At 37.7% G+C, this 27,114-nt stretch overlaps 1 pseudogene; it reads left to right on the forward strand.

Moving 5' to 3' along the window:
* The first annotated feature begins 15,512 nt into the window (after window positions 1–15,512).
* On the forward strand, window positions 15,513–16,339 carry LOC130855524 (peroxiredoxin-2-like; annotated as a pseudogene).
* Window positions 16,340–27,114: the final 10,775 nt, after the last annotated feature.

Genomic DNA, 27,114 nt, shown 5'->3' on the forward strand with positions numbered 1-27,114 from the left:
TTTCCTCGAACTGCAGAAATGTGGACATTTTGCTCACCCTGCTTCCTCCTCCTCCAAGTGGCGTCCCCGCCATTCTTCCTGTCCCTCCTCATTTGCTTAGTAATATTGATCAGCTGTAGTTAGCAGAAGGCAATTGGTGACCCCAGCACAGTTCTTCTGGTTGTTGTAAAAGCTAAAATGAACTGAAATAAAGAGCATGTGATTCATGAGCTACACATGCGTGTGGAACGCAGAAAGCCCAGCATTTACAGATCGTTTTAAAGGTGATCTTTCATACGCGAGGTTTACATCGTCCCAGTTTTACTTTTGATTTTTTTTTTAAGTTAAGTGAAAAGGGTTGCCTTTCCCTCTCAGATAGAAGAGGTGTTTTTGTGTAGCCGATATAAATACTTCTAACGTTTTATAGGGTGACTAATACCCTACAGGGATAAACCAGACTGTCAACTTTCCTGAGATTTTTGGCTAGAACTCCAAATGTTGGCTAAAGGCATCAAGGCAAGATCCTCATCTTAGAAAAAAGGCTTTCTGTCCAGAGACCATAAATATGTGTACATGGAGGAACATAGGTTCACCTATTCTTCCAAAATAATGGAAAGTCTAGATTCTAAGGCAAATTCAAAGTAAGCTTATACCTAGCTATATTTTAATTTTCACTAGAGTATAACTTCATGAATGCTGTCATACAAACAAATAAGCTTTGACTATTTTTCCTTGAATATTGCTTAGGATTCCTTAAAACAAGATTGGCTACTTCATAAAGTAGCCAATCCCATTTGTTAGAGTAGAGAGTTCTGAGCTGGAAAAGAGAAAATTCTCTGACATCATACTTTAAACTAGTAATTCAAGTTTCAATGACCTCTCTGTTGGTAATAAGGGCTTTTTTTTTTTTTTGATGATTTCCCAAAACAGCTTACCTCAAACACTCCTTCACATATTACTGAAATATCTTGTGTAAGTGTTTACTGAAAGCAGCCCCAGTAGTCCTTCTTTCTTTAGGTTTTTCTGACCAGATGTCTATTTTCAGTTACTGTGTGTAGCCACTAATAACTCTTCCCTCGGGTGACTGAGGAAGCACGGTGGCCTGGTTAATTTATTTTACCTCCCCATTTTCCCACAAGTAGACCAAGAATTGTTGCCAATTAGTCAACAAGGATTTGCTAAGTGCCCACAAAGTAAAAGTGGTGTACTACATTGGGCATTTTGGTCAGTACATCCTGAGAAAACATGTAGAGGTTTAACACAGAAAACCCCAGCTTCCTAGTGTCTAAGTTCCCAAGACCTTCAGGTCTCCAGAACAATTCTAGGCCTGGAAATAAACAGAAAAATGAAGAAATACGTCTTGCAGAGAGGGCCTGAATTTCCAGTAACCAATAAGTGACAGCAGAGAGGAACCAAGGCCCAGACACACTGTGATTGGTCCATTAATTACTTATAAGGAAAGGAGCATTATGATTGGCTTGTAAAGGTTATAAAAGACCATTCTGCACTTGCCAGCACCAGCTTTTTGCTAGTAACAAGTAACAAGCAGAAGTGAAAAATAGCAAATACAGAGAGAAGAAAGAAGAGAAGGAGGAATCTCATTAAATCCCCACAGGCGAGATGATATTTTGAGATTATTAATAATTGGATTCTTTCTCCCTGCATTTGTCCCTGTCTCCTTTCAGTCATTCATGAAGTTAGCAAGCTCTGTGTGTCCTCTCTCAAGGGAAGAGCAGAAAGAGCAAGATTGTCTAGATTTGTTTTTAAAAAGCTAATTCCATTTTTCTTAATATTCTTTCAGCAGTGGTTTCCAAAAGATTCAGGAGTGAAAAATCTTCCCCCCAGGCAAACAGCAATTGAACACCACACACATACACACATGTATATGTGCTCCAGTCTGGGCAGGAGGGGAAGAGTTGTGGTTCCAAGCAAGGGGCGCCAAGGGCTCTTCTCCTGCGCAAAAGCCCATGGGGAAGAGAAATAGATCTAGGGTGCATCTAGAATGATCACAGGAACTGCATCCCTGCTTTGTCAGAGATGACTGAATCCTGAGAAAAGTGGATGACAGCATACTCCAGGTGCTACCGCTAGCTTGGACATATAGGACATCAGCAATGTTCATGAGACCCTGGAGACCAGTGGTCCAAACTGTCCTCCCCATTTTCCAGGCAACATGCAAGCCTTCCCAGTTGGGATATGAGTGGTTCCAATGCCAAATTGGTTGATATTTACTACAGGCCAGGCAAGGAGGATTGGAGTCAGAAATGTATGTATATTGTGGCGAATGAAGTTAGATTCCTTGCATACATGAATTTAGAGAATGCAACTCATACCTTCTGCGCTCACAACAACCACGGGATAAGTGATATTATTTCTATTTTATAGATTGGGAAACTTAAGTGAGAAGTTAAGTAACTTGCATTAGGTTATGCCATTAGTAAGTGATGGAACTTGGATTTGAAGACAGGGAAGGGGATAGCAGGGGCCAGTAGCCTGCTGATTAGAAAAAAAAATGGAACAACAATTTTTCTTCAGGAAAGGGCAGAAAGTGGAGATAAAGAAATCCAGTGACCCAAAGGACCAAAGAACTGAGATTAGAAGGAGAATTCCCAAGTAGTGATTAGAAACCCCTAAAGGCATGTATTAGCTCTATTAAAGAGAAGAATCATGTAGCAGTAGTTCTGTTATGATGCAACGACAACATCACACTGAGAAATGCAGTTAGAATCTGGCTTTGTCAGCAAAGCAAAGACAATAGATAGAACTGTGGGTGCAGACTCTCAGGGAGCTGCGTGCAGTCCAATAGAGTCCATAAGTAAACAGAAGTTATATATATTAAACCTTTTATTTTATATTGGAGAGTAGTTGATTAGCAATGTTGTGTTAATTTCAGGTATACAGCAAAGTGACTTAGTTGTACTTACACATGTATCTATTCTTTTTCAAATTCTTTTCCCATTTAAGTTGTTATATAATATTGAGCAGAGTTCCCTGTAGGGAACTACAGTAGGTCCTATACAATAGGTTCCACTGTAGCACTGTTTACAATAGCCAAGACAGGGAAGCAACCTAAATGTCCAGAGCTTATATTTTTAATGTGCTTCAACTCAAAGCACATGGATAGCAGTAATAGAGGAAAAAATTGATTTTCTAGAGGGTAAAATCTAAAAGGAGGTTTGCTTCAGCTTTAACTTGCTAATTTTATAACAAGACATTTAGTCCTTTGACCAGAAGGTCACACATCTACCAGACTTCATTCAACCTTAATAAGAAAAAAGATAATGTACCACCACTCCTCAGTAAAAATAAGGAAGGAAAGAAGAAAGGGAGGAAGGGAGGGAGGAAAAGAAAAAGCACTTTCTATCATCAAGTGCTTTATCAAGTTCCAGAATTTCTTCAGAGGTTCATGACATTTTAACTCTTTGTACTGATAGTCTATCCCTGATAATCATAACAGTGATCAGAAAATATGAAAATATTAAATTTTATTTAATATTAAAATATTAAATAAAATATTTTATTAAAATATAAAATATTAAATAATGATCAGAAAATATGAAAATATTAAAATAATTTAGTGAACTCTGTTATGGTAGCGGGAATTCCCATGCATTACTGTGCCTGTGTAAATTGATAAAAATAAACTTCTAAAAGGTAAATTGAAAACATGTAATAAGAGTTTTAAAAAATGCTCACATTCTCTGACTCGCAATTTTATTTCTTGGACTTTATCCTGGACTTGGAAAAAAAAGCTACATTCATGAAGATATTAACTCTTGCACCGTTTATAAATCAAAAATTGGTATCATTTGTAAAAGCAGACATAGAGTTGGCCCTGCAGTCTCAGTCCCATTAAGATTTAGATGACTGAAGATGCTTAATTCATTCACTTCCTGGAGAATTTTTACATTTCAGCAGTGAAGGAATTCTTATATGATTGAAATGAATCATTAATAGTACAATCTCAGCAGTCAGCAAGTTCAGTGGTGGGAGAATTTGGGGCTGAATGGAAATTTTTGGAGTCCTGAAGTTACGTGCTGAAGATAGCCATTGATTTAAACTCTGTGTAATGCTGCTGGTGGCTATTTGCACACACACAGCTATACTTCACAGATTCAGATACTTCAACACAAATGTGTCCAACGTTTGAGTCTGGAGCTTTGGGGAAACTTTTCTGATCCAATGTTACCAAGACTGTAAACCCATCTACATAACATTTGGAAAGGACTCTTTGTTCTGCAGGTTAGTAACTATTTGACGTGACCTCATATTTTTCTTTCTGCATGTCCACCTTTCTTCTCAATTTGGTAGTATTATTAATAAAGAGCCCAACTCTGCACTTAGAAGATCTGCAAGGGAGGGGAACCTGATAGACACTAGAGAACTGAGAACAGAGAATTTTGATGAGAGAATTGAGAACAACACACTATGATGCCTAATTAGGCAAAGAAAACTGATGACCTTAAATTCTTCAGCCATTTGTTGGTTTTTCCAGTCTTTACCTCAAACTGGTCAGGGTTACTTCTTCAACAGAGTTTCCAATCAATGAAAAAGTTCACAAAAGCTGACAGGCAAGAAGGGTTGAAATTATTGGCTAAAATAAGGTCTGGGCTTGATAATAATCAGCCTCTTCAAGATGTTATCAAGTCTGTATTCCATTAACATTGATAATTAGGAGTTCACTACATAAATAGTTTATGAATTTGTTAAGTGATTTTATAGTTTGTGTGCGTGTGTACCAAATTTCATGCCCTCTGAGATAAAGGCTATGTTTGTCTCACTTACTGTACTCAGTACTATGGAAACTTCTAAAAAGAAAGTCCACATTTGGAATGGTAATCATGATGAAGAAGATGGTGATCTTCTATGGTAATGTTCCTTAGGAAGCCATAAGAATAGGCTTTCCTGGTGGTGCAGTGGTTAAGAATCTGCCTGCCAGCGTGGGGGACACAGGTTTGATCCCGGAGCTGGGAAGATCCCATGTGCTGTGGAGCAAATAAGCTTGTGCACCACAACTACTGAGCCTGCGCTCTAGAGTCTGAGAGGCACAACTATTGAGCCCACATGCCACAACTACTGAAGTCCTCGTGCCTAGAGACTGAGCTCCACAACAAGAGAAGCCACTGCACAGAGAAGCCCGAGCACTGTAACAAAGAGTAGCCCCCACTCCCCACAACTAGGGAAAGCCCGTGCAGCAGCAACAAAGACCCAGTGCAGCCAATAAATAAATAAAGTAAATAAATTAATTTAAAAAGAAAAGAGAGAATGATTAGCTCCTTTTAAAAAAGTCCATAAGAATAGTCACATTAGTGGAGATGCACAGTATAAATGGCTGCAGCATGTCTCCCGGTGAAGTCGTCTAGGTAGCCAGTTGTCTAGGGTATATATATACCTGGGAGCAAAATTACCGAGTTGTAGGGTGTGTGTATCATAATCATTATTGGCATCAACAAATTATTCTCCATAGTTATTGTGCTGATGAATACATCACCCATAGAAGTTCTGTTTTTAATCTCCTCATCATTTGTCCTCAGACTTTAAAATTTTTGCCAATCTGGTAAGTATGAAGCGGTGTCTTGTTTTATTTTGCTTTTTTCTGATTCCTTCTGAAGTTGACCATTTATTCTTATATTACTGGCTTTATGCATTTCTTCTTTAGTGAATTGTCCTTAGATATATTTTTGCCCAATTTCATTGGATGTTCAGCTATTTCTAAAAAATTGATTTTAAGAAAAATCTTTGCATAGTCTTGGCATTAATGTTTTGCTTTTATGTTGTGCAAATATATTTTCCTAATCTACTGCTTATTTTTTCATTTATTGCATTTTTTTGTAATATACATTTTTTATCTTAAGGTGGTCTTTTTTATTTTTAGAAACATCTCATTATTTTACATATATGTAATTTTTTGAAGTCTAGTTGATTTACAATGTTGTATCAATTTCTACTCTACAGCAAAGTGACTCAGTTATGCATATATATACATTCTTTTTCATATTCTTTTCCATTATGATTTATTAGATGTTATTGAATACAGTTCCCTGTGCTATACAGTAGGACTTTGTTGTTTATCCACTCTATATATAGAAACTTGCATCTACTAACCCCAACCTCTCACTCCATCCTCCCCCCATCCCCCTCCCCTTAAGGTGGTCATTTTAATCAATCTCTTCTCGCTTCCACTTTCTGTGCCTTTAGTGATTTATTCCTGTTCAATGTCATAAAGATGTTCTTATTTTTCTCTCTAAAGATGTTCAAGTTTTTCTTTCCAAATTAAGCTATTTTATCTACCTATATTAATTTTGTGTATGCTGTGGATTGAAGATCTAATTTACATTTTCCTATATCAATGGCTTGTTGTTCCAGTACAACTTATTAAATTGTCCATAATTTTCCTACTCCTTTATAAAGCCAGATCTTTCACAAAATGCATTTTTGTAAATGCATGGATCTATTTCTTAGTTCTCTCTCAGTCCCATTGGCTTATGTGTCTTCCTGTGCACCAGTACCACACTGTTTCAATTATTATCTTGTTGTGTAACTCTTAACTCCCTTCTCTTTTTTTCTCTATTTTTATTGGTTATTCTGTGCCCTTTATTCTTCCACATAAATTTTAAAGTAAGCTTTTCAAGTTTCACAAAAATCCCTTTTGGAATTTTGATAGGAATTATATTAATTTACAGATAAAATGTGGAAAGGTTGATGTATTTGTAATATAGATTCTTCCTTATATACTGCTATTACTGCTCTATTTACTTGTCTTTTATGTTTTAGAGTAATGTTTTACTATTTTCGCAATAAAGGATTTGCACATTCTTTGTTAGATATGTTATGAGATACTATATAGTTTCTGTTGCTTAGAATATTTAATTACTATGATGTCATCAGTGCTGGTGAGCAGTGTGAGGGTCAATGGAATGTCAAGATGATCAAGGTCCCTGTGAGTTATACTGTGAATTATAACAGTTAGCAAAGCTCTGGGGCAAGCCAGTGAATGTATATTACCCTCCATGTCTTTCCTACAGAGCCCTCTGACTTCAGACTCACTGTGCTACAATTTATTTAAGCTGCTAGGTCACTTTTGGCAGCTTCCTATTCTCTCATTTCACGGTTTGTTATTTTATAATTTGTGGCTGAAGATACCAATATTTAAAGTCTTTGCTACTCTGTTTCTATTACCTGTCTTTTTTGCCTGTTTGTGCCCATGATGCTCAGATAGTTGTTTAGGTATTTTTGACCATAAGCTAGTCATTTTCTCTGCAGAATTTTTTGTGTCAACCTTTGAAACCTAGGATTAAGATCCACTCTTCCAGGCAAGATTTAGTTTTGCTTCTACATGGCTCCAGTCACCACTACTTGAAAGTGTGGAACCCCTTTAAATTTATACCTTGAAGTTTTTTGGATCACCCAATTGATGTGAATATGGGCTGAAAATCCACGTAAGGAGAAATTATTAATACAACTCATTGATGAATATTATTTCTACACCTTGCTTTGTACAGAAATAAGGCAATTTTTCCTGAGTGTGACAACTAGAGAGATTTATTTCTTGTTCACCATTTCACCATGAAGGTAGACTTTTAAAGTCCAAGCTTAAAGGCAGAGGATCTCCTGTTAGCTTCCCACCTTGAGAAGGCCTGAGCTATGTCTCCTGAACTCCATCCCAAGAATTAATGAAAATAAAAATGCAAGTTACTCAGGTTTGAGAGAGAACCTCAAAGCAAAAGCTGCTTCAGTATCTCTGGGGCTAGATTTTGGGCTCATCAGTCTTTTTTTCCCTACCTTTCCTAACCCCCACCCCAATCACAGAAGGTAATATCTTCCCTAGTCACACCAGTTACGCAGTTTAATCCTTTCCCTGCCCACCTCCATCACATCCTTGTCCATAAGTCTTGATTGTATTTTCATCTTTTTTGATGTTTTTAAGAAAACAAAATTTAAATACTTAATATAGAATTTTTAGGTTTTCTCCCAAAGGGAGGGACAATCTGAGTATTTAATGAGGTATGGTACAAAACACAAAAGTGTACACTTACATTGTTAACGTGCTTACTTCACTCAACAAAATTTAACATTACACAATGTCTTGATAATCTTCACAAATATTCTAAGGGAATTCTTCTATTCCTCTTCCTAAATTTCTTCTTCTTATTGCCTTTAGTTCTACCTATTTACCCCATGTTAGTTTTCTATTGCTGCTGTTACAAATTACCACAAACTTAGTAGCTTCAAACAATACAAATGCATAATCTTACAGTTCCATAAATCAGAAAACTCAACACAAATCTCACCAGGCAAAAATAAAAGTGTTATCAAGATTATATTCTCTTTTGGAGGCTCCAAGAGAGAACCTATTTTCTAAGCTTTTCCAGCTTCTAGAGGTCACCCTTCTTCCCTGACTTTTGTCTCCATTTATCTCCAAATCTAGCCATGGCAGGTCACATCCTTCTCACATTTCATTCTCTCTGGCTTTCCTATCATTGTTGCATCTCTTTCTGTCATGGTGTTCAGTAAAGGATCTTGGATTTTAATGACTCATATGATTAGATCAGAAGGCACCTAAGAAAGGATTATCTTGAAAATCCAGGATAATCTCCCCATCTCAAGGACCTTAATCTTAATCATATATACAAAGTCCCTTTTGCCATTTAAGGTAATGTATCCACAGGTTCCCATGACATTTTTAGGAGGGGAGAGAAGGGTGGCATTTTTCTGACCACTGAATCCCCAGTAAAAATTTATTATTATTATTATTATTATAAATTTTTACTTCTATTTACCAATATACTTTCCAGGTTCTTTGCTCATTGTTGCTTCTCCCTTTCTACATTTTTTTTTCTATTTCATTTATTTCTGCTCAGATCTTCATGATTTCTCTCTGTCTACTAACTTTGGGTTTTGTTTGCTCTTCTTTCTCTAGTTTCTTCAGGTGTAAGGTTAGATTGTTTATTTGGGATTTTTCTTGTTTCTTCAGGTAGGATTATATTGCTATAAACTTCCCTCTTAGAACAGCCTTTGCTGCATCCCATAGGTTTTGGATCGTTGTGTTTTCATTGTCATTTGTCTCTAGGTATTTTTTGATTTCCTCTTCAATTTCTTCAGCAATCTCTTGGTTATTTAGTAGCAAATTGTTTAGCCTCCATGTGTTTGTGTCTTTTACAGTTTTTTCCAGTAATTGATTTCTAATCTCATAGCATTGTGGTTGGAAAAGGTGCTTGATACGATTTCAATTTTCTTGAATTTACCAACACTTGATTTATGACCCAAAATGTGATCTTTCCTGGAGAATGTTTCATGTGCACTTGAGAAGAGCGTGTAATCTTTTTTGGATGTAATGTCCTGTAGATATCTATTAAATCAAGCTGATGTATTGTGTCATTTAAAGCTTGTGTTTCCCTATTAATTTTCTGTGTGGATGATCCTTCCATTGGTGTAAGTGGTGTGTTAAAGTCCCCCACTATTATTGTGTTACTGTTGATTTCCTCCTTCATAGTTGTTAGCATTTGCCTTATGTATTGAGGTGCTCCTATATTGGGGGCATATATATTTATAATTGTTATCTCTTCTTCTTGGATTGATCCCTCTATCTTTATGTAGTGTCCTTTCTTGTCTCTTGTAACATTTTTTATTTTAAAGTCTATTTTATCTGATATGAGTATCACTACTCCAGCTTTCTTTTGATTTCCATTTGCATGGAATATCTTTTTCCATCCCCTCACTTTCCATCTGTATGTGTCCCTAGGTCTGAAGTGGGTCTCTTGTAGACAGCATATATGTGGGTCTTGTTTTTGTATCCATTCAGCCAGTCTGTGTCTTTTGGTTGGTGCATTTAGTCCATTTACATTCAAGGTCATTATTGATATATATGTTCCCATTACCATTTTCTTAATTGTTTTGTTTTTGTTTTTGTTTCTGTAGGTCCTTTTCTTCTCTTATGTTTCCCACTTAGAGAAGTTCCTTTAGCATTTGTTGTAGGGCTGGTTTGGTGGTGCTAAATTTTTTTAGCTATTGCTTGTCTGTAAAGCTTTGGATTTCTCTGTCAAATCTGAATGAGATCCTTGCTGGGTAGAGTATTCTTGGTTGTAGGTTCTTCCCTTTCATCACTTTAAATACATCATGCCACTGCCTTCTGGCTTGCAGGGTTTCTGCTAAGAAATCAGCTGTTAACCTTATGGGAGTTCCCTTGTATGTTATTTGTCATTTTCCCTTGTTGCTTTTAATAATTTTCTCTGTCTTTAATTTTTGTCAATTTGACTACTATATGTCTTGGCATGTTTCTCCTTGGGTTTATCCTGCCTGGGACTCTCTGTGTTTCCTGGACTTGGGTAGCTATTTCCTTTCCCATGTTAGGGAAGTTTCCAACTAGAATCTCTTCCAATATTTTCTCAGGTCCTTTCTCTCTCTCTTCTCCTTCTGGGACCGCTATAATGTGAATGTTGGTGCATTTAACATTGTCCCAGAGGTCTCTTAGGTTGTCTTCAGTTCTTTTCATTCTTTTTCCTTTATTCTTTTCCACGTCAGTGATTATCACCATTCTGTCTTCCAGGTCACTTATTTGCCCTTCTGCCTCAGTTAGTCTGCTATTGGTTCCTTCTAGTATATTTTTCATTTCAGTTATTGTGTTGCATATCTCTGTTTGCTTTTTAATTCTTCTGGGTCTCTGGTAAACTTTTCAATCTTTGCATCCAGTCTTTTTTCAAAGTCCTGGATCATCTTCACTATCATTATTCTAAATTCTTTTTCTGGAAGTGTGCCTATCTCCTCTTCATTTAGTTGTTTTTTGGGGGTTTTAGCTTGTCCCTTTATCTGGTACAAAGTCTTTTGCCTTTTCATTTTCTCTATCTTTCTGTGGCTGTGGTTTTCAGTTCAACAGGATGAAATACTGCTGATACTGCTTGATACTGCTGTCTGCCCTCTTCTCTACATTTTTTTAAGCTTAAAAATTATTTTTTAAGGAGAATATATTTTATTGATTCTCTTAGCAAAGATCTATAAATAGTCTTTTAAATCTGTGTACATCTATTTTTGTCATATAAATAATGGTTTAGCAGGGTATGGAATTCTAGGTTCTCTTATTTTCCCTCCACCTCATTAAGATATTATTCTATTGGGATCTAGTATCTGTTGTTGCTCATGAGAAGTCAGTTTTCAGTCCAGCTGTATTCCCTTGTATGTAACTAATTTTTTTTTAATCTCTGGTGGGTTTTAAGATTTTTCTCTTTGTGTTTGATATTCCTCAAATTTATTCCCATAAGTTTAGCCCTGAATTCATTTGTATTTATCCTATTCAGGACTCAGTATATACCATCAAGTTGAAGACTTGTGTCTTTCCTCAATTTTGCAAATGTCCATGTTTTTTTCTTGCCCTGTCTTTATAATTTTCTTCTTTCAGAAAACTTAATAGATGTATTAAGTATTCTATCTCAAGTTTTTTTTATCATATCCTTTATATTTTCTCTCTTTTTTATTCTGCCTACATTCTGAGTAATTTTCTCTTCTATATTTTTCAATTCACTAATTCTCTCTTTAGTTGTATCTAATCTCTAATACCTCTAATACCCTAATTCCTAATGCCTCTAATTCCAGTGAGTTTTTAATTTTAAATACTAGAGCTTATATTTTAGAAATAATTTTTTTCATATCTCTCTTACCTCAGAGTTTCTATGTCTTCTTTTACCTCTACATAGAAGTTTTATTTACCTCTTAACCATCATTAATCCTCTATATGTAAAGAACTCAATATCTTAACTGTCTCTCTCTGCTTCTTCTTCAAACCATACTTACTCGAGCCAATGGAGCTCACTGAATATTTATGACCAATGCTGTCTAATCTCTAGTTTGCCTATGCGTGCCTCCTTCCCACTAGTTAAGATGTACACTTACTGAGGGCCTGTTGTGCTCATCCCAAAATTGATTATGCCCTGTAATATTTTACCATGTGTGTAGGTAAATTAATTATCAATATATTAATGAAATGTGAAAAGAAAGTTGTTTCTCTGAAAACTAAGTTTAAACCTGTGAAAGATATGATAGAAGCAAATTGCAAAAATAATCTTGTTGAATTAGATATGTGCAAATAAAAAAAATGCAGAAAACGTTAAAATCTAGGATGCTTCTGCCCTCAAATACTTTGTAAGTTTTTTTATATTTCACTTAGCTCTAAATAAATGGAGTCTGGGCATCTAGATGAAGCATTATTGATAAAGCATCTCCAAGAAAAACTACAAGACACTCCAATTCACTCAATCCAAAGAAAAGACTGGTAAATCAGTATATAGTAAAGTTAAGGAAAACTTTCAATGTAGAGATATTTGTGATTCCTGATTTTATCTAGGTTTTAAAATTAACCAAACAATCTTTGGTTCTAATTATGTCAAATAAGAAGAATGCTCTTTACTTTTTAAAAAATATTTTTATATAGTACCTACTGGGGATGTTGCATGATGGGCCTAAAGAAATGCTTTTAGCAGTTTAGGCCCAATGAAAAAGGATTTTTGAGGATCTTAAGTTAATCTCTCAATAGGTAGAAAGATGATAGATAGGTGCATAGATAATCTGCAAAGTGCAAAGGTAAGTGTTACAGAAAAAGGACAACGAATTTCAGAAGCAATTGGTCATGGTCAACACGAATACATATTTAACAAAGAAAAATCACCGAGCTTATTATTTTTATTAAAATAATTGAGCTCTATGAAAACAAAAGACCTTACAGCATATGTACAATATACTCCTTTCTTAACTACTTGTAGTTAAACTTGTGTTGTTCAAAGTCAACTGTAATTAGGTTGCATAGCTAGTCAGATAACTCTAAAAATTTTTTAAGTAAAATGACACGTACTTAACTACAGAGCTGACTGCCAATGTTGTGACATTGTGTATGTAGTAGATATGAAAATTTAATTGTTGATTTGTTTTAGAATCAATTGATCAAAGCCAACTGAATAAATTGCTATATGCATTTTTACCCCCTTGTTATATGCCATACTTCACATAATAAATGACACCATTTCAAGCTCTATCAGATGTATATGATATAGGGAGGATGAGAATGTATAACTGAGTTCCACAATAATCCAATGTCATTTTTTAGAGGGTTTTTTATTTTTATTCTTTTGGCTGGATTGGGTTTTCGTTGCTGCCTATAGGCTTTCTCTAGTTGTAAGCTACTCTTCCTTGTAGTGTGTGGGCTTCTCATTGCCGTGGCTCCTCTTGTTGCGAAGCACAGTCTCTAGGCGCACAGGCTTCAGTAGTTGCACCATGTGGGCTCAGTAATTGTGGCACATGGGCTTAGTTGCTCTGTGGCATGTGGGATCTTCCCAGACCAGGGATCAAACCCATGTCCCCTGCATTGGCAGGCAGATTCTTAACCACTGCACCATGAGGTAAGTTCCTCCAATGTCATTTCTAATTTTAATTTTGCTCTTTAAAAATGTTTTGCCAGAGTTGCTAAGATAGTGAAATTAATGGTTTTAAATTCTTTCCTCTTTCATGCCCCTTACAAAATCTGTGACGGAGATACTAATGAAAATGTAAAATCCTAAAGCCCTATCTCCAGAGAAGTGAAAACAAACAGGAAGGGAATAAACTGTAGACTTTTGAATTATGAGGCACTGATTGTAAACACAGCCAAACCCACCAAACTGCTCTGGGTTCATCTCTTGACAGAAGCTTCAAGGCCAGTCGCTGAGGGTTTGAGAATTTAATTTCTGTATTTAAGATTTAAATACTGGGTTTTTTAAATTTTCTGGGATAAAAATTAAAATGTCCCCATATTCTTATACCCAAGAGAAACAATCATGACACAAGAAAAATGACTATCCAATGATATCTAAGCCATTCAAAACATTTCATTCTTTAAAATGAAAATATTTGATTTAAAAAAAAAGTAACTGATAATGTGCTGATCACAAGGAAAAGTATGGTTATTCTTGGATGTCTCCCTAAATAGTAGTATAATGAGGACACCTAACCTTTAACTCACTGAAGCAGAGACTCTTCCCTGTGGGAAAGCACTTTTTAGAGCAATAAGATACCAAAACAGAGAAAGCAACTAGCTCTTTGTTTATCTGCCATCTAGAAATAGCTAGTTGGGCAGCCACATGAAGTAGATTTTTGGGTGCATGAAGAAGAGGACTAATAGGAGAACAATGTTATTTGGCAGCCTGGTCTCTAAGTCACAAAGTGATGTCAATATTGGTCACAATTATATAGTGACGCAGTAGATGGATGATCTGAACTAATCACAGCACGAATAGAGTATTTGCATGTCTGTAGACCTGGATTCTCTGATGCAGCTCCCTTACCACATACCAGGTGTCCAGGTGTCCATTTCACTCTGAAGCGTGGTGATGTAACCATGGGTGGCATCTTCCTTCCCACAAGTGAGACTGAGCAGTGCCTAGGTGAATAATCTCAACAGGTCTTAAAACTCCTGTACCTGGCAGTACTCAGTCAACTTAATTGAGTATCATTCAGATTTTTTATTTTGCTTTGTGTTTAGAATAAAGACATCATGGAGAAGAGATATGATGTAAGACCCATATTAAGTCCCCATATATGTGCTGCCTTGATATCTGATGTAAACAGGAGGGCCTCTTCTGGCCTAATCGCAAAATCCCCTCCATACTCTGTTCTGTGGGTGAGGTCTCCTAGCCAAACAGCATTCCTTATCCAGGAGACCAGGCACAGTGCCTGCTTATTCCTGAGTAGGGGGCCTCAGTTCCCTGCCAATCTAAGGAATTATCCAACCAAGTCAATCATATCCTCTTGTGGAAACCAGAGGGCACTTTGTCTTCTTGATACATCTACAGCCCCTCGTTTATCACTCTGTTCCTGAGCACAGCCCTCACGTGGTCCCCCATGGCGTGCAGTGTCACAACTCTGGGTTGTGAGTATATGTGACTAACAAACTGCTGTTGATCTCATGTGTCCAGTGTTGGGTGTTGTTGGTCGACCTTATAACCCTAGGGCAGGAATCCCTCCCTCAGTAACAGGATAAAGAGGAGGTGATTAAAACCGAGTCAAAGTGTATAGTTCTGAGCTGATGAAAACATTTCAGTGTTGAGCTTATATTCTGGACAGGAGACTAAGTTTTTAATCTGATCTGATAAGGAACTTGCTTTCATAGCTTTCTGGGAATCTGTCTTCATAGTTTATGATAATTACTAATACTGCTGCTGCTGCTATTACTACTATTACTACTACTAGCTTTTATGTATTTATCTGTCAGACATTATTCTATTTAATCCTTACCTTCATTTTACAGCTAAGGAAACTGACATAGAAAGAGGTTACAATGATTTGCACATGGTCATAGTGTTAGTAACTGACAGTTTCAGGTGCAAACCTAAGTGGTTGTTTAGTTTGCTTGTCTTTTACCTTCAGAGCTTCTGTGCTTAACCACAAGATTATGCCACCGTCATCATTTGCTATAATCATTATAATTCGGTAGAGCCTCCCAATCATGGTGAGAACTCACGAAGAGTTGCTTAAAAACCACTGGTAAAGGGCGCTGCGAAAGTGAGTCCGTGCATCAGCCAGTCCGTGCGTCCCACCCTTGCTCACGCAGCTTTCAGTCATGACCTCTGGCAACGCGCAAGTCGGAAAGCCCACCCCGGAATTCCAGGCCACTGCCGTGGTGGATGGCGCCTTCAAGGAGGTGAAGCTTTCAGACTACAAAGGGAAATACGTGGTCCTCTTTTTCTACCTGCTGGACTTTACCTTTGTGTGCGCCACAGAGATCATTGCTTTCAGTAAGCGTGCTGAGGAGTTCCACAAGCTGGGCTGCAGCGTGCTGGGCGTCTCTGTTGACTCTCAGTTCACCCACCTGGCTTGGATCAACACCTCCCGGAAGGAGGGAGGCTTGGGACCCCGAACATCCCCCTGCTGGCTGATGTAACCAAACGCTTGTGCCTTGATTATGGCGTGCTGAAGGAAGATGAGGGCTTCGCCTACAGGGGCCTCTTTATCATCGATGGTAAAGGTGTCCTTCGCCAGGTGACCGTCAATGATTTGCCTGTGGGGCGCTCCGTGGATGAGGCTCTGAGGCTGGTCCAGGCCTTCCAGTACACAGATGAGCACGGTGAAGTCTGCCCCGCTGGCTGGACCCCAGGCAGTGACACAATCAAGCCCAACGTGGACGACAGCAAGGAATATTTCTCCAAACATGGCTAGGCTGGCATATGGGTGGCACGCTTGGCTCTTGGTCCCCATCTGTGCTCCTACCTGGGTGCCCCACCCCCACCCCCATACTGACCCACGAAAAGCCTCTTCAGACGCTATAGTCCATGACCCCAGAGGGCTGGGCCAAGGCCTTCTGAAGCCCCCAGCTGATAGCTGGTAAATGGTGACCCCCTCCTTGGAGCCCACATAGCTGGGAACAGGCCTAGACGTGACTAATAAAGTATTAGGGACAGATGTAAAAATAAAAAAACAAAAACCACTGGTAGATGGCAAACTACTTTAATTCAATTGAATTAATGAATATTTAAATTTTGACAAAATACTGGATACAATATATGGTTGTTAAATTTAATTATTGATTTCTTATTAAGTGCACTTACATCTCGATTTGGAAGGACATCCTACCAAGTCAAATAAAACTCCCAAGCAGAATCAATTAATACATGTAAAGTGAAAGACTGTATGAAAGAATGAAACTAGTATTCTTGTTTAACAATGTACAAACTACTATCTAAATGGCCAAAAGTGCTCTGAAATTTGTATAGAAAATATTGGCAAATAAGGATATAAAGATATAAAAAATTAAAGATTAAATGAGAACAATTAGTGTCATATTTAGTCACTAACATATTTCTAAGACGATTCTAATTTTAGAACCTTTTCTCCAGAGACTTGATTCCCCATCCCACGGTTTTATTTGGAATTTGAACTGTGTAACAAAGAGAATTTTTTTTCAGAGTCAGCAATTTAGAAAACAAAATATGTGTTATTGCTTAGATGTCCTGGCTTATTTCGCATGGAACCAGGCAAACGGAGAATGAAAACTTCTGCTTCTTCACTTTTATAGGTGGAAGATGCATCATGGAAAAGTTTGCCAGCTATATTTCTGGTCCTACACACACTTCACGGCCATGGCCACTTTTCCAACATTTTCTGAACTGGACCTACTTGGCCTTCTTTGATATAGTTTACAGCATCTTATTTATTTCTTTAGGAGAAAAATATCGAGATATTTGGCTGCACATTCATTAATAACTAAAATAATGTGGGTGTGTGTCTGCCCACTTGCTGTTGGTTGGCTGGTTCCATAGCCTTCTTGACATGTGGCTTCCATATCACTAACACTGTTGCTGTTCAGAGTACAGAGTCTTTCCACTTTGTGTGTGAACAGGTTGTATACATGAGGCAATACTTGTGCACAGAAGTGATTTTCAAGATATATAACAACCCATACAACACAGGCACCCACTGAACAGAAAGGGCAATGGAGCAGAGGCTGCAGCCATTAACTCTTTATTTGCTAGGCTATGGGGAGGTCCAATGGGTCCAAAGGGAGAAGACAAAATTACACATGGGAGGCTTGGTGCAACAGATATTTGAACTGGGTCAGAATTATTTCAGTATTTTAACAAGAAATGTAGCTATACTTGTGTATTCTTAGTGCATATCATTCTTAAATATGTGTCTCTTTATTATATAAATGTATATATATTATGTATATTATAATGCATGTATTTGCAGAAGGGTTGAAGGGGCTTTTTAAGTATCTGGAATTTTTTTTTTTACAACATTTATAAAGCAAAAGTCTCCTACGATTCCAGGATCTTATCTTAATTAGTTGTACACCCGAACTCTTTAGTGAGACACACTGACAGATGAGTACTGATGAGAAAATTTATCCAAGGTGGTTTTAAAAGTTAATACAAAGAAATTTAAAGTGTTTTGATGTGGCTCCTTTCGGGGGAGACATTTTTGGGATAAGGAAAGTGAACTAGAAAAAAAAACTACCGATGTTCTTTTCATCTTCATCATAATTAATTCTACCTGTGCATCATTTTGGGTCCAGTTTCCTAGACATATTTGTAATGTGGGTTTCATTTCCATAAAATGGGAACATAATAAATATAAGGTTTACTAACGATTGTTTTATGTGGCTGCCAATCTGCCAAGTCGCATTCTTAATTATTGCCAGGAAACTAGGCATTTTCCAAACATATGTTTTAGATTTAAGACTAATATGTCATGTCAGCCCTCTCTACTGGACAGATGGGAGCCCAGTGGGACTTCAGAGTGTCTGCTTTGGTGGGTGACTTTTGGGGGTTAGATAAAAGCCCTAATAGGAGGCGATAGAGCAAAGCATCAAAAGTTTCTGAAAGCAAATTCTACAAAGAAATACATCAAAGAGTTATGCTTTCATTATAAACTGATATTTTTACTAGACAAGGATAGAGATCGATCTTCCTCTGGAAGCCATGAAGTAAAGGAAACCAGACCCTAAGCTACATTAATGAACCTAATTGCAAGGCTCTTGTCTTCTTTGAACAACATAACCAGGAGTTTTGCCTCAAATTAAAAAAAAAAAAAAGAGTATATGTGGCTTTTTCATTAGCCTGTGCAAACCTGGTATGTTCCATCAAAGAATTTATTCCATGACTTGGAAAAAAGGAAGCTGAAAATCAAAAAGATCTGGTCCAAATGAGCTATATTTCTGAATGTTCCCCTCAAAAATGTTTTGCAAGTCCGTGGAAATACCTTTTGGCGGTTTGAGTTCGCTCATCCAACACATACTTTGCTTACGACCCACATTTCCCTGACCTTGGCCAGAGAGCTCAGATGCCTGTTAAATACACATGTAAGCATGAAAAAGTTTATTATTGACAGGAAAGTATATCTTGTTGATCTGTATTTTTTTAAATTAATTAATTAACTTTATTTATTTATTGGCTTCATTGGGTCTTTGTTGCTGCACATGGGCTTTCTCTAGTTGCGGTGAGCGGGGCTACTCTTCATTGTGGTGCACAGGCTCCTCATTGCGGTGGCTTCTCTGGTTGTGGAGCACAGGCTCTAGGCGAGTGGGCTTCAGTAGTTAGTTGCAGCACACAGGCTCAATAGTTGTGGCGCATGGGCTTAGTTGCTCTGCAGCATGTGGTATCTTCCTGGGGCAGGGCTGGAACCCGTGTCCCCTGTATTGGCAGGCAGATTCTTAACCACTGCACCACCTAGGAAGTCCTCCTGATTTGTTTTTTTAGAACAAAATATTTAGCACGGAATACCTCAATTCTGCCTTTGGATGTTCAAGTGCTTTTTCTGTTTAGAAGAGTTAATACTTTTTCTCTAATTCTCTCAGCCAGTTGGGTAGTTTTCTATTAGATTTAATTATTTATCAGCCTTTTGAGTTTTTTTTAATGAGTATTGTCATTAATTCGTAGAAATCTGAATGCAAATACACTTTATTTGAATATTTGTTTAAAGTGGGAATTATTTGAGCACCACATTAGCCATGTCTTCATGTGACAAGGTGACTTCTATAATGGCAAGGTCAAATGCAAAAATGAATACAGGACATTTGCTGGGCATCCGTTCCTATTCAAAACATTATACTCTCTTCTTGCAAAATGTAGAATGATACATGCAGAGTTTACTTTTCCCCAGCCAATGCATTGAATGTATTGCAGCTGCAGCCAACACTTTAGGAATGGTATATGCATACATCAGTGCGGAAAGATGACTTAGTATTTAAAATGGGAGGAAACATCAACAGCTATAGATGACCAAGTATATTCTGAAGAGAAGAGAAAAATTGTATAATTGTAGAATAGCCTTACATCTCAAGACCAAGTGAAAGCCTTGGAATTCAGTATTGTCATTACTTACTGTATATATGCTATAGTATATTGAATATACAATTGTCAGTGTATTGAGCTGAAAACTAGGATTCATTAGTCTGATGAATAACACATACATCTGATGTTTAACTTTAATAAAGCACCTGAGATCATTTAATAAAGAGTATGTGAGATAAGTGATGATGATCTATGTAAGACATTGTGCTTCACTCCTTTGGAAATAAGGATTGAATTGAGAAATGTCAGGGGAAAATTAACATTTTACTTCAAATTTCTTTCTTAGCATTTGGGACATTAGAAGAGGAAAACAAATGACTAGGAAAATATTTACTGATAAAGCTAGGGAATTTCAAAAACCCCCAAGTAACACTAACATTATGATTTTGTTCTCTTCCTCCTTCTCCTCCTCCTCTTTTTCTTCACCTTCACTTTAGAATTCTGGGGCCATTAATGGAAAGGGTTTAGAAAATAAATCTCCTCAAATTAAAATATTTACAAACAAAACCTAGCCTATCTGCCAACCTGTGTGAGGAATTTGGCAAAGCTCTGGGGTAGGTGTGGTAATTTTCTCCTGTGTGACTGCAAACATCAGCAGAGAAGCAAAACTAACTCCTCCCCTAATTCATTGTTTCAGGTCTTGACAGTATTTCCCAAGTATGTTTTTGTTAATAGGATCAAATTATTCATTTATTGAATTGCTTGTTTGTTTGCTTAACAGCAAGACTTTCTTTTAGCAAGTGTGGCTAACTCTCAACTAATGTACTGTTTAGAATTGTCACAATCCCAAATGGATAGAACACAGGCTCTGTGGCTTTGAACCTGAGTTTGCATCTCTTAAGACCCTAAACAGACTTCCTAATCTTTCTCATCCTTTGTTTTTTAATATGAAGAAATATATTGTGTATGGTGATAGCTCCCTAGAACTGCCAGGAGGAGCAAACACAAGAGTGTATATAGAGTGGATGCACGGTGCCTGGCACTTGGGCAGCCTACAGTGAATGGTGGTGGTGTTTCTGACAGCTGCGGATCCTTGCTTTGCCAACGAATCCTCCTGCACAAGGCATTGCTCCATGTGGTTGGTGCCTGGCAACCTTGTTAGAGGAGTGTTCTGCATCCAAAAGAAAATTGCCAGGGATGACACAGATCTTCTTCCACTGGATGTATCTCCCTCGGGGTTTGTGGGCTTAAACCCAGCGTGGACTGGGGAAATGCACTGTTATTTTGTGATGAAATGTCCAGAACCAAAAATTCCTTTGACCCCAGAACAACCTAGAGACGGCAAACATTTTAGAGGGAATTTTGCTGAATTTCAGAGCTCTGGGCATTGATTTTTGAATTCTTGTCCAAGGGCCACAAGCAGTTGAGGCCAGGATTGATCATCTGGATTGCATCATCTGACCTTTGTTTGTATTTATGCTTTTTGCAGTAGGCACTCTTTTCACCATCATGGTTGGGTAGGAATTCCACTGAAATTTAAAATTTAAAATTATAGCAGCAACAACAAATTGTCTCCTAGCATTTATATTAAATTCATTTTTCAGCTATTCAAAACTTACTGGTTTTGTTATTCATTCAGTCATTAAGTTCTACCCAGATAATTCTATTAGTTTACCTAGAATGTCTATTTCTCTTTGCCCGTTAAACTCTTACCAATCCTCAGGGCTCTTTCCTCTCAGAAGTTCGTATTAATCTCTCCTACCAGGGGTAATATATCCCCTCCCATAGCAACCTTTATAGAATTCAGATGTCATATGCTACCCACTGCCTTGGATGGCAGTTTTATATATGGTATGTTTAATAACTGCCCAAGAAGACCATAAGCTGCTCGAAGACAGGCACCTATTATCATTATAGTTTCCATAGTACAATACCTTGTACATAACTGGTTCTCAATAAATGTTCACATGCCTCCGTGGTTACCAAATGGTTAGATAGTTATTGACAGCAAAGTGATTTGTTTGTTTGTTTAAAAAAGAACAAACTGTATTATTTCTGCCATATCCTGAAAGTAAAGATTAAAAAAAATATTCCTCTGACTAGTGCAGATATTATAGATAGGTTCTTCCAAGGGGAGGGAGAGCAGAGGTAAAAACATATTGTTCAGCTCTCCCTCCTCTTTTGCCATGAATGGAGTTTGGACTCATCTGTGATGTGTCCTGGACATGTCACCACACATCAGAGAATCCCTGGGTGGAAATGTGCTGTGAAATAAAGGCAGAAAGGATATTTCTTCTTTTCCTCCACTTTTGATAACAATCCCTAACTTTAAACATAGTCACTGTTTTGAATTCACTTTTCATGTCTTTCCCCACAGTCCAAAGTTTGTATAGAATCGGGATCCATGGATAAATGGCTCCACAGATTTTTTAAATAACAAAAATAAAAGTAAAAGATGCTGATTAACGAATCACATCTTTCAGAATCTGTTAAAAGCCACAACATAAGCAATAGAGGAAACTGGAAATCTCTTCAAATATCTACTCTGTTTAGTCATGAGGAAATCTCCAGGACAGTATGAATGGCAATTATATTTTCCAAGCAAAATAAACACCCTTCCCTGTTGCCAAACATTAGTAAGAAACATAGCAGGCAAAGAGTGAGGTGAGGTGAGAAAAGTGTGGGAGGATTTATTTATGCTGATTTAAAGAATTCTGAGGTTTATATTTATTAATTGCAGTAGAAAGACACTAATTAGACCTACATTTTTTTAAAGCTCTTTATCGGAATATTACTGCTTTAGACTGTTGTGCCAGTTTTTGAGGTACACAAAAGTGAATCAGCTATATTTATACATTTATCCCCATATCCCCTCCCTCCTGAGACTCCCTCCCACCCTCCTTATCCCAGACCTCTAAGTCATCACCCATCATCGAGTTGATCTCCCTATGTTATGCAACAACTTCTCACTTGCTATCTATTTTACATTTGGTAGTGTATCTATATCAGTGCTACTCTCTCACTTCGTCCTAGCTTCCCCTTTGCCGCCCCCCCCCCACCCCCGTGTCCTCAAGTCTGTTCTCTACATCTGCATCTTTATTCTTGCCCTGTCGCTGGGTTCATCAGTATCATTTTTTTAGATTCCATATTCATAAGTCAGCATATGGTATTTGTTTTTGTCTTTCTGGCTTACTTCACTCTGTATGACAGACTCAAGGTCTATCCACTTCACTACAAATAACTCAATTTTATTCTTTTTTATGACTGAGTAATATTCCATTGTGTATATGTGCCACATGTTCTTTATCCATTCATCTGTTTATGGCCATTTAGGTTGCTTCCATGTCCTGGCTATTGTAAATAGTGCTGCAATGAACATTAGGTAGACCTACATTTGATGTTGAAAGCAGGAGCTTTCTCTGTGATTTCTCAAACTCATCTTTAAATAAAACTATAGGAACCCAAGGGAAAAAAAATTGCTGATTAAGAGGCGATTTTGAGGATTAAAAACACACAAACAAAAAAACAGAAAACCTTACCCAACTCTAAAGCTCATAGTTGTCACCTTGAAATCTGATTTCTGAACTCAACGCCAGCAAAATGACTCGTGAAGAGCAATGACAGGAAACAGCGAAGTGTACTCTGTACTGTCACCACCTGAGATGGGTCATAAAAGGGCACCTTCTCCTGTGTCTCCACTCAGATGTGGGCTTGGGACCAGAGAAGAAAACAGGTCCACTTTCAATCAACTACAGCATGAAGTACAAAGTTGTCTACAAGGAATTAGACTGAGACAGAAAATATCTGTGGAAAAGGGAGTCTAGGAATCCTCTGTCTCTAAAACTCAACTAAATGTGATCAAAGCAATTAACAGGAGTTAAACTGAACATTCAGCACCCAGGATAGGCTTAGGACATCCATCTAAGATACAGAAGAAACAGTTTGTGTCTATCGGGTACGTGAAATGTTGGAATACACGCTTGAAGAGGAATGTGGCACCAGCATACCTGAAAATCCCTCCAAGAGAATAAATCAGCTTCTGTGAGCATGGTTTGGGCAGCTGTCCACCCTCACAGGTCCATGAATGATGGAGCAGCTCATCCCTAAGACAGGCTTGGTCAGAGGAGAGGGAGGACCCTCCAAAGGACATACTGATGCAACTTCCCTGAAAATGGAGGAAAATATATCCTTAAAGGGAGTACATCTCCAGAGAATATAAAAACTAATTTGATACTTATTGGTAGTGTTAAGATTTAAAAACTAATTAAACACTTAGAGGAAGTGAAAAGCAGAAGCACCAAAAAGAGAGGAAAACTCTTATGGAAGGACGACTTACAACACTGATGGAAATCTCTTCACATGGAAAGGAACCGAAGTAAATAATCATCTTTTGTCTTTTTGTAACATGTTACTCACTAAGATCAAACAGTGCCAACTTATGCTGAGAAATATTGTTTGGAATATAAATGAATGAATCAATAAATATATTACCTCATTTAATTAACGCAACAATCCTGTCAGTTAGGAATTATGGTCCCAATTATATGAGTAAGAAAAGAGACTCATAAAGGTTAGATAAGGAGCCCAAGGACACACAGCAAATAAGGAGTAGAGCCAGATTTCCAACCCGGATCTTTTGATTCCAAGCTGAGTTTTTTGTTCAATAGGAAAATCATTGCTTCCCTTTTAAAAAATAAATCGTTGTCGGCCTTGGGTGGACAGATGATTCAAAGATTTGTCCAAAGGAGTTTTGGATCCACCTTAAGACCTTTAGAATCAATCATCAGAATGGAAACAGTTTAATGACAGTCTGGGCAATAACCCATTACATCCAAGAAACTGGGGAGAATGAGCCTGCCATTTGACTCACGGATTTAACTGTTGTTTCAGGAGAGGCCTGAAAGGAAAAGAGGTTTTGTCAATTGTGTTTTAACAGAGTGACTAAGTCGTGAGCGTTTCCAAAGAAATCTTTTTTTTTTTCTTCAAGAGGTTAGTTTTACTAGCTTTGAAGATGATGACTCAGGCATCTCTTTCCTGCTCTGCTCTCTAATTAGGAAGTTTGAGAGACATCATCCTCAGAAAGGGAGGGGAAATAGCCTTGCTTTTGTGCAAAACCTCACTCACACGTTCCCCTAGATGGACTTCTAGAAATGTTATCAAGCCGTTAAAGAAAGTTGATGAAAGGAGAAAGTACATGGCCTGTTACAACCAGCTTCCCGAGAGGCACCAGCTCAGCCCTCTGACACTATCTTTCAAAGGCTCCCACTGTTTTCAGATGCACATTTAATCAAACACCTATATACTCCGTGACCCCCTGGAGTACCAGTCAAGTGCTGGTAGGTTGTAAGATACACAGTTTTATCATCGCTACCCTAACGTGAGGAGAGCCACAGCCAGAGCACGTGGTGAGTCAGGGAAGGACAGGAGAGGAAAAGGTGAAAGCAATTTTTCCAAATTGGCCTAAGGCAAGAGTTGGGCTATGCAATTTCTCTTTTAGTCTGAAAACATTATATTTTTTTAAAAACATCACCATCTGTTTTATAGGCTTTTGGAAGAAACTGCCTCAACACCGCATCCCAGGAGAAGGAGAGCAACCCTGCTCCCGGGACTCCGGGCGGGCAGGGACACCATGGAGATGCGGCCGAGTGCTGCCGGGGAGCCAGGGCAGTCTGCAGATGCACTTTGATAGTCAGCCCCAAGAGAGATGGATTGTAGGGGCACTGAGGCTTCATCATCACCCAGGCATTTTCAACACAGTAAAATTCCTGATTACAGAGGAATGTGACAAAGTTTGTTTTACACGGTTATCAAAAACTTCCAACATTTTAAGAGACTGAGCGCTGAATGTTACCTACTGGCAGAGTGTGGGATGATTATACTGATGAATAACCTCTCTTTAGAGCAATAAATGAGATGCTGTATGGAAATACTAAAACAGGGCAGGAAAAGAGACCGCCCATCAGCCAGATTGCTCCAGGAGACATGTATTTGTTTTTGTGTTCTTTTTTGACTTTCAGGGTTTTGGGGAAAAAAAAAAAAAACTTAGTTGCAAAAATGTTGAAAATCAGAGTTCACCCAAAAATGCAGTAGTGTAGCTCCTCTTTTTAAATTGAGAGATCAAGCAACCTCAGGGAGGCCCACATTTCAGCATGATGTCAGCAAACACCTGATGCTGAGAATCTGTTGACCCTTAGACGGACATGGGAGCGCTGGCTGGCTTCACAGTTCCCACGATTTCCCTACGTTCGCTTATTAAGCCATTTAGGTACAAGCCTGGCCCTGTATTTGGATTTGAAACCCCAGTAAATAAGTGGAAGCCAATAATCTGACCCTCAAAGCCAGAAGATTTAACTTCCACTTAAGAGGCAGCAAGGCAGCAATTAAATAGCAATGTAACAGGGAATAAAACATTAGAGTGCAGTTTAAATCTTTTTAGGCCTTTAGAATTACTGGCAAAATAAATTGGTTGGGATGAAAACATGTTACAAAAAGAGAAAAGAAATGTGAGCATTCACCCCAGACTTTGAAGTGGGCAACTGTAGAAAGGGGAACTTAGTTTTCCTTTCTTACTCTTTAGAAATTATCTCATCATGAATCTTTTCACAAATAATAAAGTCACAATTAGCCTCAATTATCATATCCTGTCAATTTTGTCAAACCACCTTTTCCAGAAAAACTTCTCTGGTCAGAGCCTTTAGTACTTTATTTATTTACTTACTTATAAAATTTTTATTGGCATATAGTTGATTTACAATGTTGTGTTAGTTTCAGGTGTACAGCAAAGTGAATCAGTTATACATATACATATATTCACTCTTTTTTAGATTCTTTTCCCATATAGGTCATTACAGAGTATTGAGTAGAGTTCCCTGAACTATACAGTAGGCCCTTATTAGTTATCTATCTTATATATATTAGTGTGTCTATGTCAATCCTAATCTCCCAATTTATCCCTCCTCCCCTTTCCCAGCTGGTAACCATAGGTTTGTTTTCTACATTATGACTCTATTTCTGCTTGGTAAATAAGTTAATTTGTACCATTTTTTTTTAGATTTCACATATAAATGCTATTATATGATATTTGTCTTTCTCTGTCTGACTTACTTCACTAAATATGACAGTCTCTAGGTCCATCCATGTCTCGAGATACAAATGTCCCAATTTTGTTCCTTTTTATGGCTGAGTAATATTCCATTGCATATATGTACCACATCTTCTTTATACATCAGTCTGTTGATGGATATTTAGGTTGCTTCCATGTCCTGGCTGTTGTAAATAGTGCTGCAGTGAACATTGGGGTGCATGTATCTTTTCAAATTATGGTTTTCCCTGGGTATATGCCCAGGAGTGGGATTGCTGGATCATATTTTTAGTTTTTTAAGGAACCTCC

The sequence above is a fragment of the Hippopotamus amphibius genome, chromosome 6, assembly GCF_030028045.1.
Source record: "Hippopotamus amphibius kiboko isolate mHipAmp2 chromosome 6, mHipAmp2.hap2, whole genome shotgun sequence".
NCBI lineage: Eukaryota > Metazoa > Chordata > Mammalia > Artiodactyla > Hippopotamidae > Hippopotamus > Hippopotamus amphibius.